Raw genomic sequence first — 18143 nt, 5'->3', positions numbered from 1 at the left:
GGTTCTGCCCCACGCTCGCCAAATCGATACGCACTTGATCCGCCCACCTAGCTCGCTGCGCTCCACGCCTTCTTGTACCAACCGGATCCGAAGCGAACACCATCTTTGCAGGGTTGCTGTCCGGCATTCTTGCAACATGCCCTGCCCATCGTATCCTTCCAGCTTTGGCCACCTTCTGTATAGTAGGTTCGCCGTAGAGTTGGGCGAGCTCGTGGTTCATCCTTCGCCGCTACACACCGTTCTCCTGCACACCGCCGAAGATCGTCCTAAGCACCCGACGTTCGAAGACTCCAAGTGCTTGCAGGTCCTCCTCGAGCATCGTCCACGTTTCATGCCCGTAGAGGACTACCGGCCTTATGAGCGTTTTGTACATGGTACATTTGGTGCGGGCGTGAATCTTTTTTGACCGCAGCTTCTTCTGAAGGCCATAGTAGGCCCGACTTCCACTGATGATGCGCCTCCGTATTTCACGGCTAACGTTATTGTCAGGCGTCATCAAGGATCCAAGGTAGACGAACTCGTCGACCACCTCGAACGTATCCCCGTCTATCGTAACACTGCTACCTCGCGCTCGGCCCCACCAGCTAGCATGTACTTTGTCTTGGCCGCATTCACCACCAGTCCAATTTTTGCTGCCTCGCGTTTCAGGCGGGTCTACAGGTCTGCCACCTTTTCAAATGTTCTGCCGACGATGTCCATATCATTCGCGAAGCAAACAAATTGACTGGATCTCGTAAAAATCGTACCCCGGCTGTTAAGCCAGGCTCTCCGCATAACACCTTCTAGCGCAATATTGAACAACAGGCACGAAAGTCCATCACCTTGTCGTAGTCCCCGGTGGGATCCAAACGAACTGGAATATTCGCCTGAAACCTTCACACAATTTTGCACACTTTCCATCGTCGCTCTTATAAGTCTCGTGAGCTTCCCGGGAAAGCTGTTCTCGTCCATGATTTTCCATAGCTCTACGCGGTCGATACTGTCATATGCCGCCTTGAAATCGATGAAAAGGTGATGCGTTGGGACCTGGAATTCACGACATGTTTGGAAGATTTGCCGTACAGTAAAGATCTGGGCCGTTGTCGATCGGCCGTCAACGAAGCCGGCTTGATAACTTCCCACGAACTCGTTTACTACAGGTGACAGACGACGAAAGATGATCTGGGATAATATCTTGTAGGCCGCATTTAGAATGGTGATCGCTCGAAAGTTCTCAAACTCTAACTAGTCGCCTTTCTTGTAGATGGGGCAGATTACCCCTTCCTTCCACTCCTCCGGTAGCTGTTCTGTTTCCCAGATTGCGCCTATCAGCCGGTGCAGACAAATGGCCAGCCTTTCTGGACCCATCTTTATGAGTTCAGCTCCGATACCATCCTTACCAGCAGCTTTATTGTTCTTGAGCTGGTGAATGGCATCCTTAACCTCCCTCAAAGTTGGTTTCCATCTTCCGCAGTACTGACGAAGGCATTTCCTCCGTTGTCCCGTCCTTCATTGCCTGTGCTCTCAGCACCATTCAGGTGCTCGTCGAAGTGCTGCTTCCACCTTTCGATCACCTCACGCTCGTCCGTCAGAATGCTCCCATCCTTATCCCTGCACATCTCGGCTCGCGGCACGAAGCCGTTGCGGGATGCATTGAGCTTCTGATAGAACCTACGCGTTTCCTGAGACCGGCACAGCTGTTCCATCTCCTCGCACTCCGTCTCCTCCAGGCGGCGTTTTTTTCTCCCGAAAGAGGCGGGTCTGCTGTAGCCGTTTCCGTTTATAGCGTTCCACGTTCTGCCGGGTCCCTTGCTGCAGCATGACCGCCCGCGCTGCATTCTTCTCCTGCAAAACCTCTTGGCACTCCTCGTCGAACCAATCGTTCCGTCGACTCCGTCCCACGTACCCGACGTTGCTCTCAGCTGCATCGTTGATGGCTGCTTTTACTGTTCTCCAGCAGTCCTCAAGAGGGGCTTCGCCCAGCTCACCCTCTTCCGGTAATGCAGCCTCGAGTTGCTGCTCGTATGCCGCTGCGACATCCGGTTGCTTGAGCCGCTCTAGGTCATACCGGGGTGGCCGTCGGTACCGCACGTTGTTAACGACGGATAGTTTTGGGCGCAGTTTGACCATCACCAGATAGTGGTCGGAGTCGATGTTAGCGCCACGATAGGTCCTGACGTCGATTGTGTCGGAGAAGTGCCGACCATCAATCAGAACGTGGTCGATTTGCGATTCTGTCTGCTGCGATGATCTCCAGGTGTATCGGTACGGAAGGCTGTGCTGGAAGTCGGTGATACGAATGGCCATATTCTTGGAGGCGGCAAAATCAATTAGTCGTAGGCCGTTTTCGTTCGTCAGCCGGTGGGCGCTGAACTTCCCAATCGTCGGTCTGAATTCCTCCTCCTGGCCAACCTGAGCGTTTAGATCTCCTATGATGATTTTGACGTCGTGGCTTGGGCAACTGTCGTACTCGCGTTCAAGCTGCGCGTAAAAAGCGCCTTTATCATCATCAGTGCTTCCGGAGTGAGGGCTTACCTCTAAACGTTCGCACCATTGATCCCTTCCAACACACTTCCTGCAACGCTACGATGCCGAATCCGCGGTCCTTCAGCACGTCGGCGAGTATGCGTGTGCTCCCAATGAAGTTGAGAGATTTACAGTTCCACGTACCGAGCTTCCAATCGCTAGTCCCTTTACGTCGCTGTGGTCTTCGCCGATTGTCCCGGTTTGTATTCTCTCGTTGATTATATACTTAGGATGGTAGAAGGCCGAATTGTTTTGCTCAAGTTATCCATGTTATTCTTTGGAGCTGGGAAAAGATAGTTGACTGGACATTTTCTTTAAAGAGTTGCAGAGCTCAACATATTCAACATGTTTAGGAGAGAGGTAAAGTAAGATATATAACACGTTCATTAGATTATTATTGTTGAAAAACTATCGGAATTTTTCTTGACGATATATTTGATCGAATCTAACTCTGATGAGCAATACATTGAATTAAAATAAGTAGCCTTAGCAGAGCTTGATTTGACATGTCTTACTAAAGAATCAAAATACTAAGTTTGGGTTTAACTCACACACACGGGAAAAATCTGGTCCCCACATCATGATTTACAAATCATGAAATTCAAAGGTTGGTTGGGTCATAATATCAGAATCACAAATCATGGTTCCTAGAGTCATAATCTTGATTCTTCATAAGCGTAACATCCAGGGTGAAATACTAAGCGGTGAGTTTTGCTTCAACTCATTCGTATCGATCACCCATAAATCAACAGGACGAATTGGTTAAGTGGTAGAGTACTTGGCTTTCAATCGGAAGTTTCTTGGTTAGAATCTCAGTGTATGCTTTTTTATATTTTTTATTTCTACGATCATAAACGGATGCGTGACTCAGCATTTTTGGCATTTGAATCATGATTCCGAGCAAACAGCAACAAAAACGCAACGCGTGTGTTGCATTACGACAATCTGACTCATGATATCATGAGTTCGAATCATGGTGTATTTTCATAAGATGAAAACACACTGGAATCATGATATCATGAGTCATAATCTTCCTTTTGGTTTCTGATATCTACCCGTGCAAGAAGTTACAATTTCAGCATGGTTAGAAATTGGAGTGTTTGAAATTCTATTACTTAAAAAAACTATATTTCCGCCATTTATTTTATTTTTTTTTCTGTGCCGAACTACAAATTTTTGGAAACTATTGAAACAGTTGTATGAAATTTATTGATTCAAAAGGTACAAATAGGTTAAATTTTGACAAAAAAAAAATGCAAATGAAACACAAATATATTTTGTTCATTGAGTGACAAGGATCAAATGCGCCAAAGACATCGAAATACAACGACGTGTAGTTCGCCTTCTACATTACTTTTTGTCCTGGTGCTTTTTTTTTTTTTTAATTCAAGTTTTCACACTTTCACACAAACGTTTGAACCGAAAACTTTTCAACGGACCATAAGATTTTTTATTTCATTTTTAAAACATATTCGTAGAAAACGAATAGTGAGCACGTTTGATTGAGTTATTTTTCTGAAATGGTACAGATTGAGTGCATTGTGATAGGATGTTAAACCACGTTAAATTCCATGGAATATTTAATAGACATTTTATGTTTGTTTTTACACAAAATTGTTTTTTTTATTGTTTAACTTAAATTAAGCTTGAGAAAAGCCATTCTCTACAATGCTAATTTAATTTTTACCTGCTATTTCAGATCAATTACTCTCCGTAGAGTGAACCTCCGTAGAAAATCCCAAGAACTCAACAGGAGTACATCACAGGTAATAACAATTAAGTAGTTATAACTCATGTGGGGCGATAATTGATACCGCGTACAAGGAATCCGAGTAGATGAAGAACCCATCGGCCAAAGCAAATGGGATTTCTATTGATAGATCATCAAAATAACCCAAATGACCGCAACGAAAACCAAAGATTGTGCCACCGTAGTCTAAGGTATTTAAGGTGATTATAAAAAAAGCCAAACTATAAATTAACAAGAGCACAAGACTAGAGAATCAGATAACAGTTCGCATAGAAAATCAATCAAATTGCTTGCTTACTGGTGGTGACCAATGGGATAAATTTTCAACGCGGAGCGCTGTTTGGTTCACAAGTCTTGTGCTCTTGAAAATTTGAGGTGTGGCTTCGTTCTATAATCACCTTAACAGAACTGCAATATTGTCATAAAGTTGCACGGCATGTACTAGGATGGTTCAAAATATCGTTTTTGCTTCACACCACTCATTCGATTCAAGGTCAAATTCTGAGCGTCCTCCCGAAATTTGAGCACAATTGGATGATTACAACTTAACTAACGGTATCAGCATAGCACCAATACGCAAAGGACAAACACTATAACATATTGAGTGAATTAATTTGTTTTCCCATAGTCTTCTTCTTGATATTTCGTCCCCACTACTGCGACAGAGCCAGCTTCTTAGCTTCTTAGACAGAGCACTTCCACGGTTATTAACTGATAGCTTTCTTTGCCAAAGTTGCCATTTTCGCATTCGTATAACGTGTGGCAGGTATGATGATACTCTATGTCCAGGTAAGTCAAGGAAATTTCCATTACGAAAAAATCCTGGACCGGAGAGTCGAACCCAGACACCTTCAGCATGGCTTTGCTTTGTAGCCGCTCTAACCACACGGCTAAGGAAGGTCCCCGATTTCTTATATTAATACCCATATAAACGCTTCAAGCGCTTGAACAGTCTCAGTTTTCATCTGAATAAGCTCAAATTTTAGGAAGACACTCAAAATTTGGCCTAAAATCGGAAAAAACGGTGTGCAGCAAAAGCGATGTTCTGGACCCTATCATATATACGGTAGTACCACTGTTTAGATGCGATGAGTGCCAAATGAGTTACCTGGAATGATACATTACGTTTGTAAAATGTAACATCAAACAGCATAAGGCAAGTTAAGCCTAACTTCCTCAGTTGGGGGGTGATATAAAAATAAACTGCTCCGTTTGAATTCGGATTTAGTGTATCTCTATATTCTTCATTTATCTACAAAGTTTAGAATCACTTTTTCGTAGTATCGGGGGGGTGGCGTGCGCACTGAATTGATTTCTGCTGAGTTGCTCTGAGGTTTCGAATGACTACTGCTCAAAGATGTGGTTGTCAAAAAACAAACAACAAAGGGAGCTCGCTCACAATTGTTTATCTTATCTTTTGCGGATTGGGATACAATAAAAAACAAAATTATCATGACAATCACAAGGCGCAACATTGTTGCAACCGTTTTAACTCTCGATCAATCAAATAGTTTAAACACATAATCTTATTTATTTTATGGATGCTGTTTGATAATGTGCCAATGTTTACCAACACACAGAAAGTTCTCGAAAATTCCAATGCGAATCCCAGAAAATCACGCGGCTGCGAATAGGGCCTTTTACGGACTACGTAACCAGCTTAGGTCCCGCAGCTTGCAAACGGAGACAAAATTCGCCCTATATAAAACATTAATTCTTCCGGTGGCTTTGTACGAGCACGAAGCGAGGACGTTGAAAGAGGCAGACCGGAAAGCTCTCGGTGTTTTCGAGCGTAAAGTGGTGGTGTGTGGCACAGACGCATGAATCACGAGTTGTATCAAGTGTACAAAGATGCGAATATTATCAATCGTGTAAAATACGGCAGACTTCAGTGGGCTGGTCACGTACTGCGAATGTCGGAATAAAGAATTGCGAAAATAAAGTTCAACAAGGAACCAGGTAGAGGTCGGCGACTTCGGGGAAGACGCCCGGCAATGGAGTTACGCTACGCTGTAGCGATCAAGGTATCAAGGTAGGTAGGTAGGTATCACCAGAAATAAAATCAGAAATTATCAAATTCCCACAAAAGTTTTTTTTTTCAAGAATATATTTTGAAGTAACTATAGAACTGCTAACAATAATTTTGCAGGAACTCTTCGAAGATTCTAAGGAAAAAGGTGAAATGTGCTTCTCTGTATCTATTTTATATGTAGAGTAAAGTGGGGCAAAAGTTCGAGTGGGGTAAAAGTTTCTTTTTAAGATTTCTAGCTCAATTCGAATCAAATTTTATAAATGTCATGGTGGTTCGAATGCTCATCAAAATTCCAAATATCATAAAAATCGATTGAGTTTTGGAAAAGTGTTGGCTATTTGTAGTTTTTCGACGTGAATATTGTAATTTTTGGTCAAACTTTCGTTGCATGGAACCAATTTAAGATAAAATCTTTTTCAATATTTTATGAAAGGGTGTTTCTAGGCTATCATAAGGTTGGTTTGAGGTGAATTAGTTTTTGCATAAATGCATGAAAACAATTTTTGGCCCATAGTGGGGCAAAAGTTCGAATCAGCGGGGCAAAAGTTCGACCCATGTATAGAATCACGGGAAAATTTGTTAAATGAATAAAATCCACATACTATCTTCAAATTTAGTAAAACTTGTCTGATCGTCTGAAAACTGTCACCAAAATTTTACATTTCCAATTAGTTTTGCGAAAAACTGCTATTTTAGAGTATATTCCAATTAACCTGGTTCTGGGCAATTTTTTGGTGAAAATTTAGAGTGTATTTTTCGGCAAACTTAAGTTTACGGCTAGTGTAAAGTATGCCTGTCATAAAAGGATCGATATTTTGTGTTTTAGCCAGCGAACTTTTGCCCCACACTAGTTTCGAAATATTGTCCCACCGGTGCGGCAAAAGTTCGACAATCAATTTTGAAACTGTTATAACTAAAAATGAGTAAATATTTTGACACAAGTTTGTTCAGCAAGATTATAGCCAATATGTTGAAGGTTTAATTTAATGTTTTTTTTTTTATTTTTCAACTGCTATTCTTTTCGTGGAAACTTTGATTATACCACTTTTGCCCCACCTTACTCTATCCTTCAGGTATCAGGTATCAGAAGGCCGGCTCCAAACGAACGTTTTCCACCAGTTGGGAGATTTGTGCCATTATCGCCATATTTGAGCCTATTTCATCATCTACCCGATGGGAGAGGAAAGGGAAGGGAAAGATGGGAGGAAGTACGTACGAGTGGGTCCCTTGAAGAGCGAAGATCGCATTAGCGAAATCAGAGCATCCCAAGCAGCAAAGTTTGTTTCAACTCAAGAATAAAATCATTCTTGAAACTAATCAGAATGGTCAATTGTTGAAAATATGACTTACAATTATACTGAATAGCAACGCAAAAAGCGCAAGAGGCGGAGTCTGTTTGCAACATATTACAGTTACCGTCGTTGGGGGTGACAATGGGTCAAAAAGGGATATATGCGATTTATTTTTTGAATAGCTATCGCAATTTAACTCCAATAAACTTCAAATTTGGTGTGTATGTACTTTGATGGTACATTAACAACTGTTCAAAAAATTAAAGACAAATATTTATACATAGCGGCACCACAAATGAATGAAAAATGACCCAATCTCACCCCATAGAGGGGGTGACATTGGGTCACTGTAATTAAAATAACTTGTTTTTGAGAATATGATTTCAAAACCATTCACAACTGAAAAATATTAATAAAAAACGATACAAACAAGACAAAAAGATATCTAAGATGTTTCACAAGTATGATAAACCCACTTAAAAGAAAGATTATACTGAAAACTGAAGAGCTATGAGAAAAAATATGTAATCCCAACATTTATCGTCAAGTTTACATAAATTTTCTTGGTTTTTCCCTCAAATTGTCTACAAAGTCTCATCCCCATTGCTATAAAGCCCATCCTGTTTCCCCAAAGGTGTACTGAAATAGTGATTATTTTAAACCTTCGCAAATAGTTAAATTTCGGTGCGACATTCCACGATCAATAAATTTCAAGCAGAAGTTGACGTCATAATCCCAGTATTTCAGCGATCCAACTCATTTGTACTTCCGTGAGATGTTTCTATAAAATAAAAGCACTGATAAACAATCAAATTTAGAAAAAAACACCCCTTTGATAAAAAATTACGATGTTGCTACGCACGAAAAACAGTTGCTGCTCTTTAATGAATGTTCGAATCCTCTGAGCAGAATCTCAAATAGAGAAACTTTAAAGTAGATGGAGTACCGTGTACCTTTTAATTCCGCTCCTAAATGCTTATCTTTGACAGATACGCGTATTTCGACTACCACTTGCAGTCTTCTTCAGTGTCAGTTACTCGTATCCACGTATGGATACGAGTAACTGACACTGAAGAAGACTGCAAGTGGTAGTCGAAATACGCGTATCTGTCAAAGATAAGCATTTAGGAGCGGAATTAAAAGGTACACGGTACTCCATCTACTTTAAAGTTTTCTCTAACAGTTGCTGGTTTGAGAAGTTGTCAAAATGCGTTGTATTGTTATTCAATGCACGGAATACTCAAGTAGAGTTGTTTGATGTTTCAGAGATGCTGTATTTAGAAAGAATAAACACATCTTAATGAAAAAAGAGAACACCCAGCACCGTAAAATATCAAAAAAGTGGACTTGGAATTTCATTTACTATCGTTCTTGCTTGACCCAATCTCACCCCCATTTTCAATGTTATAGACATCGTACCGAAAAAAATGATTTTTTTGTGGGAAAATCAAACAGATTCCAGAAAATACCTGTGATGTGTAATGAAAAGACTTTCAACATTCTACTAATACAACGATAGAGGCTAGAGTACATGCGTGATACTTTGTACAGGAGAAATTTAATGTTGTAAATTTTATCTAGTTTCAACATGTAAGTTTATTGATGTAGTACACAAAAACTACTATTTTTAAAAATGTATATTGTTATGAATTATGTGTAATAATATGTTCCCTAACATATGAATTATTAATTTTAGTAATATCAGCGTTATTAGCTGAAATATTTCACAAAACATATTTTTCCGTTTTGACCCAATCTCACCCCCTAGACCCATTGTCACCCCCATCGACGGTATATCGAAATTGCTGATTTGTTGCAAAATACTTAGAAGAAAAAAAACCAAAACAAAAATGTAAACGAGAATCGAACTTCCGACATTAAGATCCGAAGCCTTCTCCTCTACTTACTACTTACCAGCTCTTCGAACAATTGCTTCGCCAATTGCAGGAAATAATAAGATTGACTTGTTCTCTTTTTAATAGTTTATTACGTAATAATCATTGTCAGTCATTAGTCTAAGTCAATGCCTACTTCAATTTAGATTTATTCACCAAAGCCTACTACAAATACTATCAGTCCGGTAGGAAAAAATGAAGGATTTTTAAAATTAGTAGACAAAGGAAATATACCGTTCAACACATTGCATTTGGACCATTATGGACCAATTACTTTAGAATCAAGTAGTAGATTCAAGTATATTTTAATTATGACTGATGCTTTTACCAAATTCACTAAGTTTTTTTCCAACTAAAACAACGAACACTGAAGAAATATTACAACATTTGAGAAGTTATATAAGTTTCTATAGTAAACCATTAAGAGTTATTACTGATTGTGGAACCGGATACACCATGTGAAAACGGCAATTCGCACTCCACAAGCAAATGTTCAAGTTGAGAGAATAAATAAAACTTTGACTCCTATGTTGGCAAAAGTGTGTAGTGAAACTAATATTAAATGGGATAAGATTTTATCTAAGACAGAATTTGTTTTTAATAACACATATAATAAATCCATTTGTAATTATCCAAGCGTTTTGATGTTTGGTCAATTGCAAAATAGTATTGAAAATGAAAACTTTAATATTGAAACCTTTGTTCGAAATAGACAACCATCGAGTGAAAGTCGGAATCTAAATGAAATTAGAAAAACAGCTCAACAGAACAATATAAAAATGCAAAATTATAATAAAAAATTAACAGATAGGAAGCGATTAAAAATTATTAATTATAGAGAAGTGGATTTCGTCGTTCTTAAAACTCTTGATTCACATAAACTTTCTCCGAAGTTTAAGGGTCCATATAAAATTTCCAAAATACTGCCAAATGATCGATATGTTGTAGTTGATATTGAAGGGTTTCAAATTTCAAATGTCCCTTTTAACGCGGTATGTTCGCCACAGAATATGCGAAAGTGGATAGATAGTGATGACTTGATCCATGATTGTCTCGATGAGGACATCGAGTATGTCAGAATGGCCGAGTTGTAGTAGGCTTTGGTGAATAAATCTAAATTGAAGTAGGCATTGACTTAGACTAATGACTGACAATGATTATTACGTAATGAACTATTAAAAAGAGAACAACTCAATCTTATTATTTCCTGCAGTATTCTTCAAATTGTTCACGACCAGACCAAGTTCTTCCAGCAAGTTGGGTTTTTAATTGATAAAAGTTGACATTGGTGTTGAACATAGCTTGTAATTCTCCACTTAATTCTTGAAAACTTTTTAACATGAAGTCCTTGTTCGAAAACAATCAGTTTTGAGCTTTTCCTTTCAATTGCTTGATCAAAACCATCTTCATAGTTTGGTCGTTTACTTGAAGTGCTTGCTTTGTATTATACAATGTTTTCAAAAAATGGTTAACGTCTTCTTGCAAATAGCCGGAAAATGTTGGTAATATCGAGGAAAGATCATCTTGGCGAATGTTGTTTGAAAAATGTGTACATGGTAACGAGTTGCTTCTGACTTCAGGTTCATTAAGAGCTGGTTGATGATTTACATACACAGGAGCGTTTGATGATGGACTGAGATGGATGTCTGCTTGCAAGTTTCCGATATTTCTTGTCATGGTCGACGAAGACATCTGTACTTCTGATCTTACCTCTTGATGTGATTTTCCAGTTATATTTTCCACTGTTCTGATCCTTGTTCCAAAAGCGATACGGCCATCCCCTAGAATAGCTTGTACTTGACTTTGGGATGCTTCAGAACTTTCAGTGGACTGCTCATTTTCGCAAACGGATGCTGACGGAGCAATTCTCGAAATAACTTCGTGATGCGCGAGATTTCCATTCTCTAGATTGGAATCCGCTGATCCACGTTGGTTTTGATATAACTCATCTGAAGTTCGCTGGCTTCGAAGAAACATTTTGATTATCCCACTTCTGATGTTGCAGGAAATAATAAGATTGAGTTTAAGGTATGGCTTGCTGACTTGATCGTGCAAAATAAACTGGCCAGCTGTCAATTATTTTTCCAATATGGCGAAACACTGTAATTGACACATTGAAGTACCTCCCTTCTAAATACCTTGATTGAGTTGTTCTCTTTTTAATAGTTTATTACGTAATAATCATTGTCAGTCATTAGTCTAAGTCAATGCCTACTTCAATTTAGATTTATTCACCAAAGCCTACTACACCAATGCACTATAAAAGCTACCATATTGCCTTGTTGCTTACAACTTTACTGCACCAAGTTCATAACTGGCGAAATAAGGCCACGCCTTAAATAATCTAAAGTTTTCGCAAAAACTTTTGCGCAACACATGAGAAACACCGTTCAAATAAACAAACTGTGGCTAGACCATGTGTTCGTTGTTCGACACGGTGTGCCAGAAACCGTTATGAACGCACAAAAATGTCCAAGAATTCGGCACCTACAATTCGAAAGATATAGTATTCAAGCATCTTTTCTATAAATTTGAAAATAGTCTAACGAAGTAATCGAAAGATTATCGTGAAGGTTTTGAGATATTTTGGAAGGAATATTTCACATGCTTCAAAATACCCCAACGGTGCATCATTGTTAATTTATAAACTAGTTAACTGCCGTGAATCGCAAGTCAGTCCCATCTGCATTCTCGACAAAATTGAGTTGAGTTCAGTTTTCAACATATCTTTCAATGCTCTTTCAGCTGCACTGAAGAGATAATAAGATTTGTTCGGAAATAATAGGAAAAAACATCAAGTCAAATTGTCCCATAATGAAAAGTAACCACATATTAGTCCCACTACAGATGTCCGTATCGCGTTACAAAAAAAAATAAATGTTTTTTTCATCTTTATACTTTTCTCGTAGTGGAAAGCAAATTGTGAAAGTTTCATTATGATTTGAACATGTTCCAATCCTCTGGAATTTTCTGAATATTCGTATGGAAAACTGGTTTGGAAACTTCACAGGCCATTTACTCAATGCCTACTTTTTACAGATGGGACTGACTTGCGATTCACGGCAGTCAAGTAACCATCAGCTTTGCATTAAGCATTCCATACATGTGATATCCAAGCATCTTCTTTGTAAATTTCAATCAATTTTAGCACCATCGAAGAATATTTTGAAGTAAGTGAATATCCTTTCCGAAATAGCTCAAAACCTTCAAATCACAATATCTCTCGATTCCCTCGTTAAAATATTTTCAAATTCACAGGGAGAGAGATGTTTGAATACTCTATCTTTCGAATGGTAGGTGCAAAATTCTTGGACATTTTTTTGTTTTGATAACGGTTTCAGGCATACCGTGTAGATGGTAAGTAATGTGCAACTCAACTATATTGCAACTGGATTAAAACAAACGATCTTCTAGCTGTCACACAGGAAGTTTAATGCAACTTTCGCGCAACTGGGATGAATCTTCTTGAGTTGTGGGCATGGGAACTTATATTGAATGCAAGTTGCGGATGGCTCAAATGAAAGTAATTTGAAACATGACATTACAAGCGCCATTTTGGGAGAAGTTGCAAGAGTTTGTTTGAAAAGTTACTGAACACATCTTGATAAACTTGACTTTATTGCTATTTGCAAAGGACATTTGCAGTATATCTTGTTGTTTCAGAAAGGTTAAACGTCAAACACGGAGTGAAATGCATAGTCTTTGGAACAGCAATGAAACTTTATGACTTTTGATATTAATATGCAATCGAACTAGAACTAGGTATGTTACAGATGCTTTTATTGATACGTGCTTGAAACGATTACTGAAAATCATCTCTTTGGAAGATGTTTCACGTGCTACTTGTGATGTAGTTCCATACCACAATGGGTTCGAACAGCGCCCTGAAAATGGCACTGTAAATCGCATGAGCGTAAAGAGAGCCTATAGCTCATTACCACAGCGGGTTAAGAATAACATAATGACCTGAAGATTCAGGCTTCTGAATTCAGTTTCACTTAATAATGTTTACCAAGTAATTGGAATCGCATTTGCGCAAAAACTGGATAGTTACATATCAGGTGATACGAAGTTCCATAATTGGAGTCACAACTATAACACAAATGATTCAGCACGCTGAATATTTTCCATGTCATGGCCTGTCAGCGCTCTGACCAAGAGACTGCAATTCTGCTTTGACAGATATGTTAAATACTTCGCAACCCTTGGAGAAGGCTCACTAATGTACAATTTTGTTTGAAGACACGACTCTTAACTATTCCAATATTGCTTGTGCTGAGTTGCCGTCCAAGAAGTTATCTGGAGCTTCACCCAGCACTTCGAAATTGGAATAGCCGGCTCAGGGCTAATAAAGTAATGCGATGCTCCATCGCGAGCTAGCTCATTAGCTAATTCATTTCCAGCGATGGAAGAATGGCCAGGTACCCATACAAGGTTTACAGAGTTGACTGAATTCAGTTCCTCAATTTGAGTTCGGCATGCGATAACAAGCTTTGGCCTTGAGTTGGTCGAACCAAGAATTTTTATAGCAGCCTGACTATCTGAACAGAAGTATATGACTTTACCCATTACGCGCTGTTGAAGTGCTGATAGCACTCCACACATAAGAGCAAATATTTCCGCCTGAAAAACGGTGCAGTTTCTACCAAGTGAGTAACACAGATTCAGCCTTAGCTCACGAGAATATACCCCTGCACCAGCTCTACCTTCAAGAAGCGAGCCATCAGTGTAACATACTATATTGCCAAATAGCCAGACGTCCACGCTTCCCGTGAAGGGAATTTTATGGTAAATGTCCTGTAAAGAAAGTGACAAGCAATTGTGAGGTCACTTGGAGCAAGGACAATTTTGTCCTAATTCACCAAAAGTGGAAACAACGAAGTGTGTGTAGATCTACGATTCACTGGATTTTTCTCCAGTAGATCCAGTACCCATAAACGGTAAGAGCAAGAAAGTGCTTCTTGTTTAAGATATATGTGTAGTGGCGAAACGTCGAAAATGGCCTCAAGCGCTGCTGTGGGAGTTGTAGAGAACGCACCAGACATCGCCATAAAGCACATCCTTCGGAGATGGCCCAATTTTGATTGGATTGTTCTCACTTCGCCCTTTTGCCACCACACAAGACATCCATATGCCAATATTGGTCGAACAACTGTTGTGTAAATCCATTTGATATATTTGGGTTTGAGGCCCCAAGTTTTACCAAAGGTTCGCCGGCATTGACCGAAGGCCATGCAAGCTTTTTTGACTCTGAAATCAATGTGAGATGTCCAAGAAAGTTTGAAATCCAGAACGACTCCGGCATACTTTATCTGATCAGTTACATTAATCTCAGTGCCAGAAAGACGTAAAGGTCGAATTCCATCGCAGTTTAGTCTTTCCATAAAAAGAACAATAGATGATTTATTAGGGTGACAATGGCATCGAAAGATACGTTTGTGGTATTCGGTAATGATTTTCCTTTCTTCGACCGAACCGACGCACTGTCCTCTCCAAAAGTCGTACACAGAATGAGCGCACTCAGCTTGATAGTTCGTCCACGCGAAGCTTTCAACCAAATTTTCGTTACTCCGTTATATGCGAAGCTTTACGGCCTTTTCGGACCGTGTTGCCAAACAAGCATTAACGTTATTCATTTTGCTTATTTAATTTGTATTATTATGGTCTTTTAAATTTGTGTATTTAATTACATATTTATTATTTTATTTATACTGTTTCTTCTTCATTACTACATTCGCTCCCTGCTGTACTCTCCAAGATAATACAATTTCGCAATTCATTCAAGTAAACTAACGTTTTTTTTTTTTAATGTATATATATATAGGTATATATATATATTGTTATGGATCGCTATACGTTTAAGTACCCTAAATTGCTCAACACTTTTTTTTTTAATGTATTGCACAAATTATGTCACACTCCAAGGGGGAGGGAGTCAAGCCTCATACAGAAAGCGTGACAAAAGGAGGGGGGTCAAAAAGTTTAAATTTAGCTTGACATGATTTGTGTTAGGGCCTGTTCATAAATTTCATAACGCTGAAGGGGGTGGGTGGGTGTCCTAAATATGTTACAGTTCATACAAAATTGGAAAAACAATCATACAAAAAGCGTTACAAGGGGGTATGACAAATGCGCATTTTTTTGCGTTATGAAATTTGTGAATGAACCCTTACGATAGTGGAATTATATAGATATCTTCTAGTTATAAGCAATACCTAATAGATACAATAACTCGTAAAACAAAATAACACACAAACCTGTAATGGATTATTATTGTTATATTTATTATTTAAAACGATAACGATGAAAACTTGAAACAGTCCATATTAGTCCTGTTACAATGCGATTTTTTTTCTCAGTGTACTTTGTAAAAATAAAAAAACGACTGATTAGTTCAGTGTGCTGAATTTAATGATCAATCAATGATGATGATGACGATTACCAATCAAAAGTGACAGTTTGTTTATCGTCTGTTCACAATCGATTGCCATGGAAACCTTTTTGTATATTACAGGTTTGTCCATATTAGTAAAAAATATGGTACACGTAGTCGCTATCGAACCTCGCAGGTCGCCTCAGATCGTTACGCTTGCGTAGATTCCTGTTGTCTTCGCTGATAGTTGATTGTTCGCCAAGGCTTGAGTCCTTTGATTCAAGTGTTACTTCCGAAGTCGTTTTGGAGGTTGATTCTGAGCCATCGACATCCTTGGAATTAGGTGCTATTTTGACATCTTGGACATTCCTGGTATATTGTACGCCTGATGCAGACATCACCACGATCTTTGGTCCGTTTCTGGCAATGACCTCATAACGTTCTGAAGTGAAATTAGGGTCCGTTTTACTTTTTTTCTGCTGGGCAAGCAGAACAGTATCACCAATGAGGATGTCACTCTCTTTAGCACCTCTTACACGATCCGCGTACTGTTTTGAAGCAAGTTTCGATTCCTTATCCTTTTCTCTCACCTCCGTTCGGTCAAGTTCCTTCGCATCAGACTTCTGCCACAAACCAGGAAAGTTACCCCTGTACTTCCAGCCAACCATTAGCTCAAACGGGGTGACATGTAACCTGGAGTGTGGGATCAAGGTGTTGTGTCTGTGTACATATTGCTGTAATGCTTGGCGCCAATTTGATCCATCTAATTTCGATGCCGATAGGGCCTTGATTATTCCGGGATTTTGCCTCTCCACTGCTCCGTTACTTTGAGGACTGAGTGGTACTGATTTACGCACCTGTACACCTCTATCTTCCCAATATGAAATAAATCCGGCACTTTGGAAAGGTGGTCCATTGTCGCTTTGTAAAGCGGATGGGTACCCCCACATCCGGAAAACATCATTCAATGCTGTATTGGTCGAGTTCGCATCCATCGCCTTCATTTCCACGACATACAAGTATCGCGAGTAGGTATCAGTCACCACCAGAAATTCTCCGGATCCAAATGACGGCACTGCCAAAAAATCTACTTGTAGCATTTGCCAGGGACCATCCGGTAATTCTCTTGAGCAAAGAGGTATTGGTGGATTGCGCCTTGAGAGTTGAGCACATGTTTCACAATTCTTAATGAAGCGAGAGACTTCGGTGGACATTCTTGGCCACCAAAAATACTCACGCATCACCCTCTTCATTGCCACCTCTCCTATGTGACCACCATGAGCCGAATCGAGTGCTTTATTTCTCAAGGTGTAGGGTAAGATGACTTTGTTATCTTTGAAGACCATGGGACCCAAGCAATGCATAGTACCCTTGTGCGCTTCATATGCTCGAAGATCAGCATGCCACTTATTCAACGTTAGCGCTTCTCTCACTGATACTAATTCGCTGTCGTTTTCGGAAATGTCCTCTATTTCATCCCATGTTATGGACATATTACCTGTGTCCAATGAATAAAGATAATGATTTTCTACGTGTTCTTCAAATGGAATCGATTTTTGAGTCTCCGGTATAAGTCGAGAAAGAGCATCAGCTACGTTTTGGTTTCCAGGAACCCTCTGGATATCGTAGTCGTAAGGCTGTAGACGTAACGACCAACTTTCTGCTCGCGTAATAGCTCGTTTTCCCAACCGGTGGTTCGCATTAAAGATAAACTGTATTGCTTCAGCATCTGTGCGAATTGTAAAAGGCCTTGTTAACAAGTAGTAGGAGAAACGCTCCACGCCCCAAACGACTGCCAGTGCCTCTTTTTGTGTTTGAGGGTATCGTTTTTCTGAAGCAGTCAAAGCTTTCGAGGCGCAAGCAATTATTCTTGGGGCTGCATTATCATCGATTTGAATTAGGACTGCTCCCAGTCCCACCGGCGAAGCGTCCACATACAGCTCTATACGATCACTGAGATTGTAGTATCCCAGTCTCCTTATTGTGTTTAATGGCTCATCTCTTAGAAAGTTAAACTCTTCCTCTTCTTGGTCAGTCCAGTAGAATTTTTCCGATGTTGCCAGGTTTCGCAAATACTCTGTCCTCGTTGCTCGGTGGACAATGAAACGATCCACAAAAGTGACGAGTCCCAGGAAGCTTTTAACTTCCGCACAGTTCGTCGGTCGTCTGAAATTCTTTATTGCCCGCACCTTTTAATCTTCAATTTGCCATCCGTCTTGGGTTAGCTGAAATCCGATGAACGAAACTGCCTGACTTCCGAACACACACTTATCCTGGTTCAATCTAACATTGTGGT

The 18143-nt window shown here is 39.8% G+C and overlaps 1 protein-coding gene across 1 annotated transcript in view; it reads left to right on the top strand.

The window, feature by feature from the left end:
• LOC5568427 (probable G-protein coupled receptor No18) overlaps window positions 1–18143 on the top strand; it is a 291692-nt gene that overhangs the window by 133240 nt on the left and 140309 nt on the right. The window contains exon 2 of the mRNA XM_001652205.3: window positions 4205–4271. The gene's annotated coding sequence lies outside the window, so the exon portion shown is untranslated. The remainder of the gene's footprint in view (window positions 1–4204; window positions 4272–18143) is intronic.

The sequence above is a fragment of the Aedes aegypti genome, chromosome 3 (assembly GCF_002204515.2).
Source record: "Aedes aegypti strain LVP_AGWG chromosome 3, AaegL5.0 Primary Assembly, whole genome shotgun sequence".
In the NCBI taxonomy this organism is placed as follows: Eukaryota; Metazoa; Arthropoda; class Insecta; order Diptera; family Culicidae; genus Aedes; species Aedes aegypti.
The sequence above is the reverse complement of the archived record's forward strand: the minus strand, read 5'-3'. Positions and strand labels throughout refer to the sequence as shown.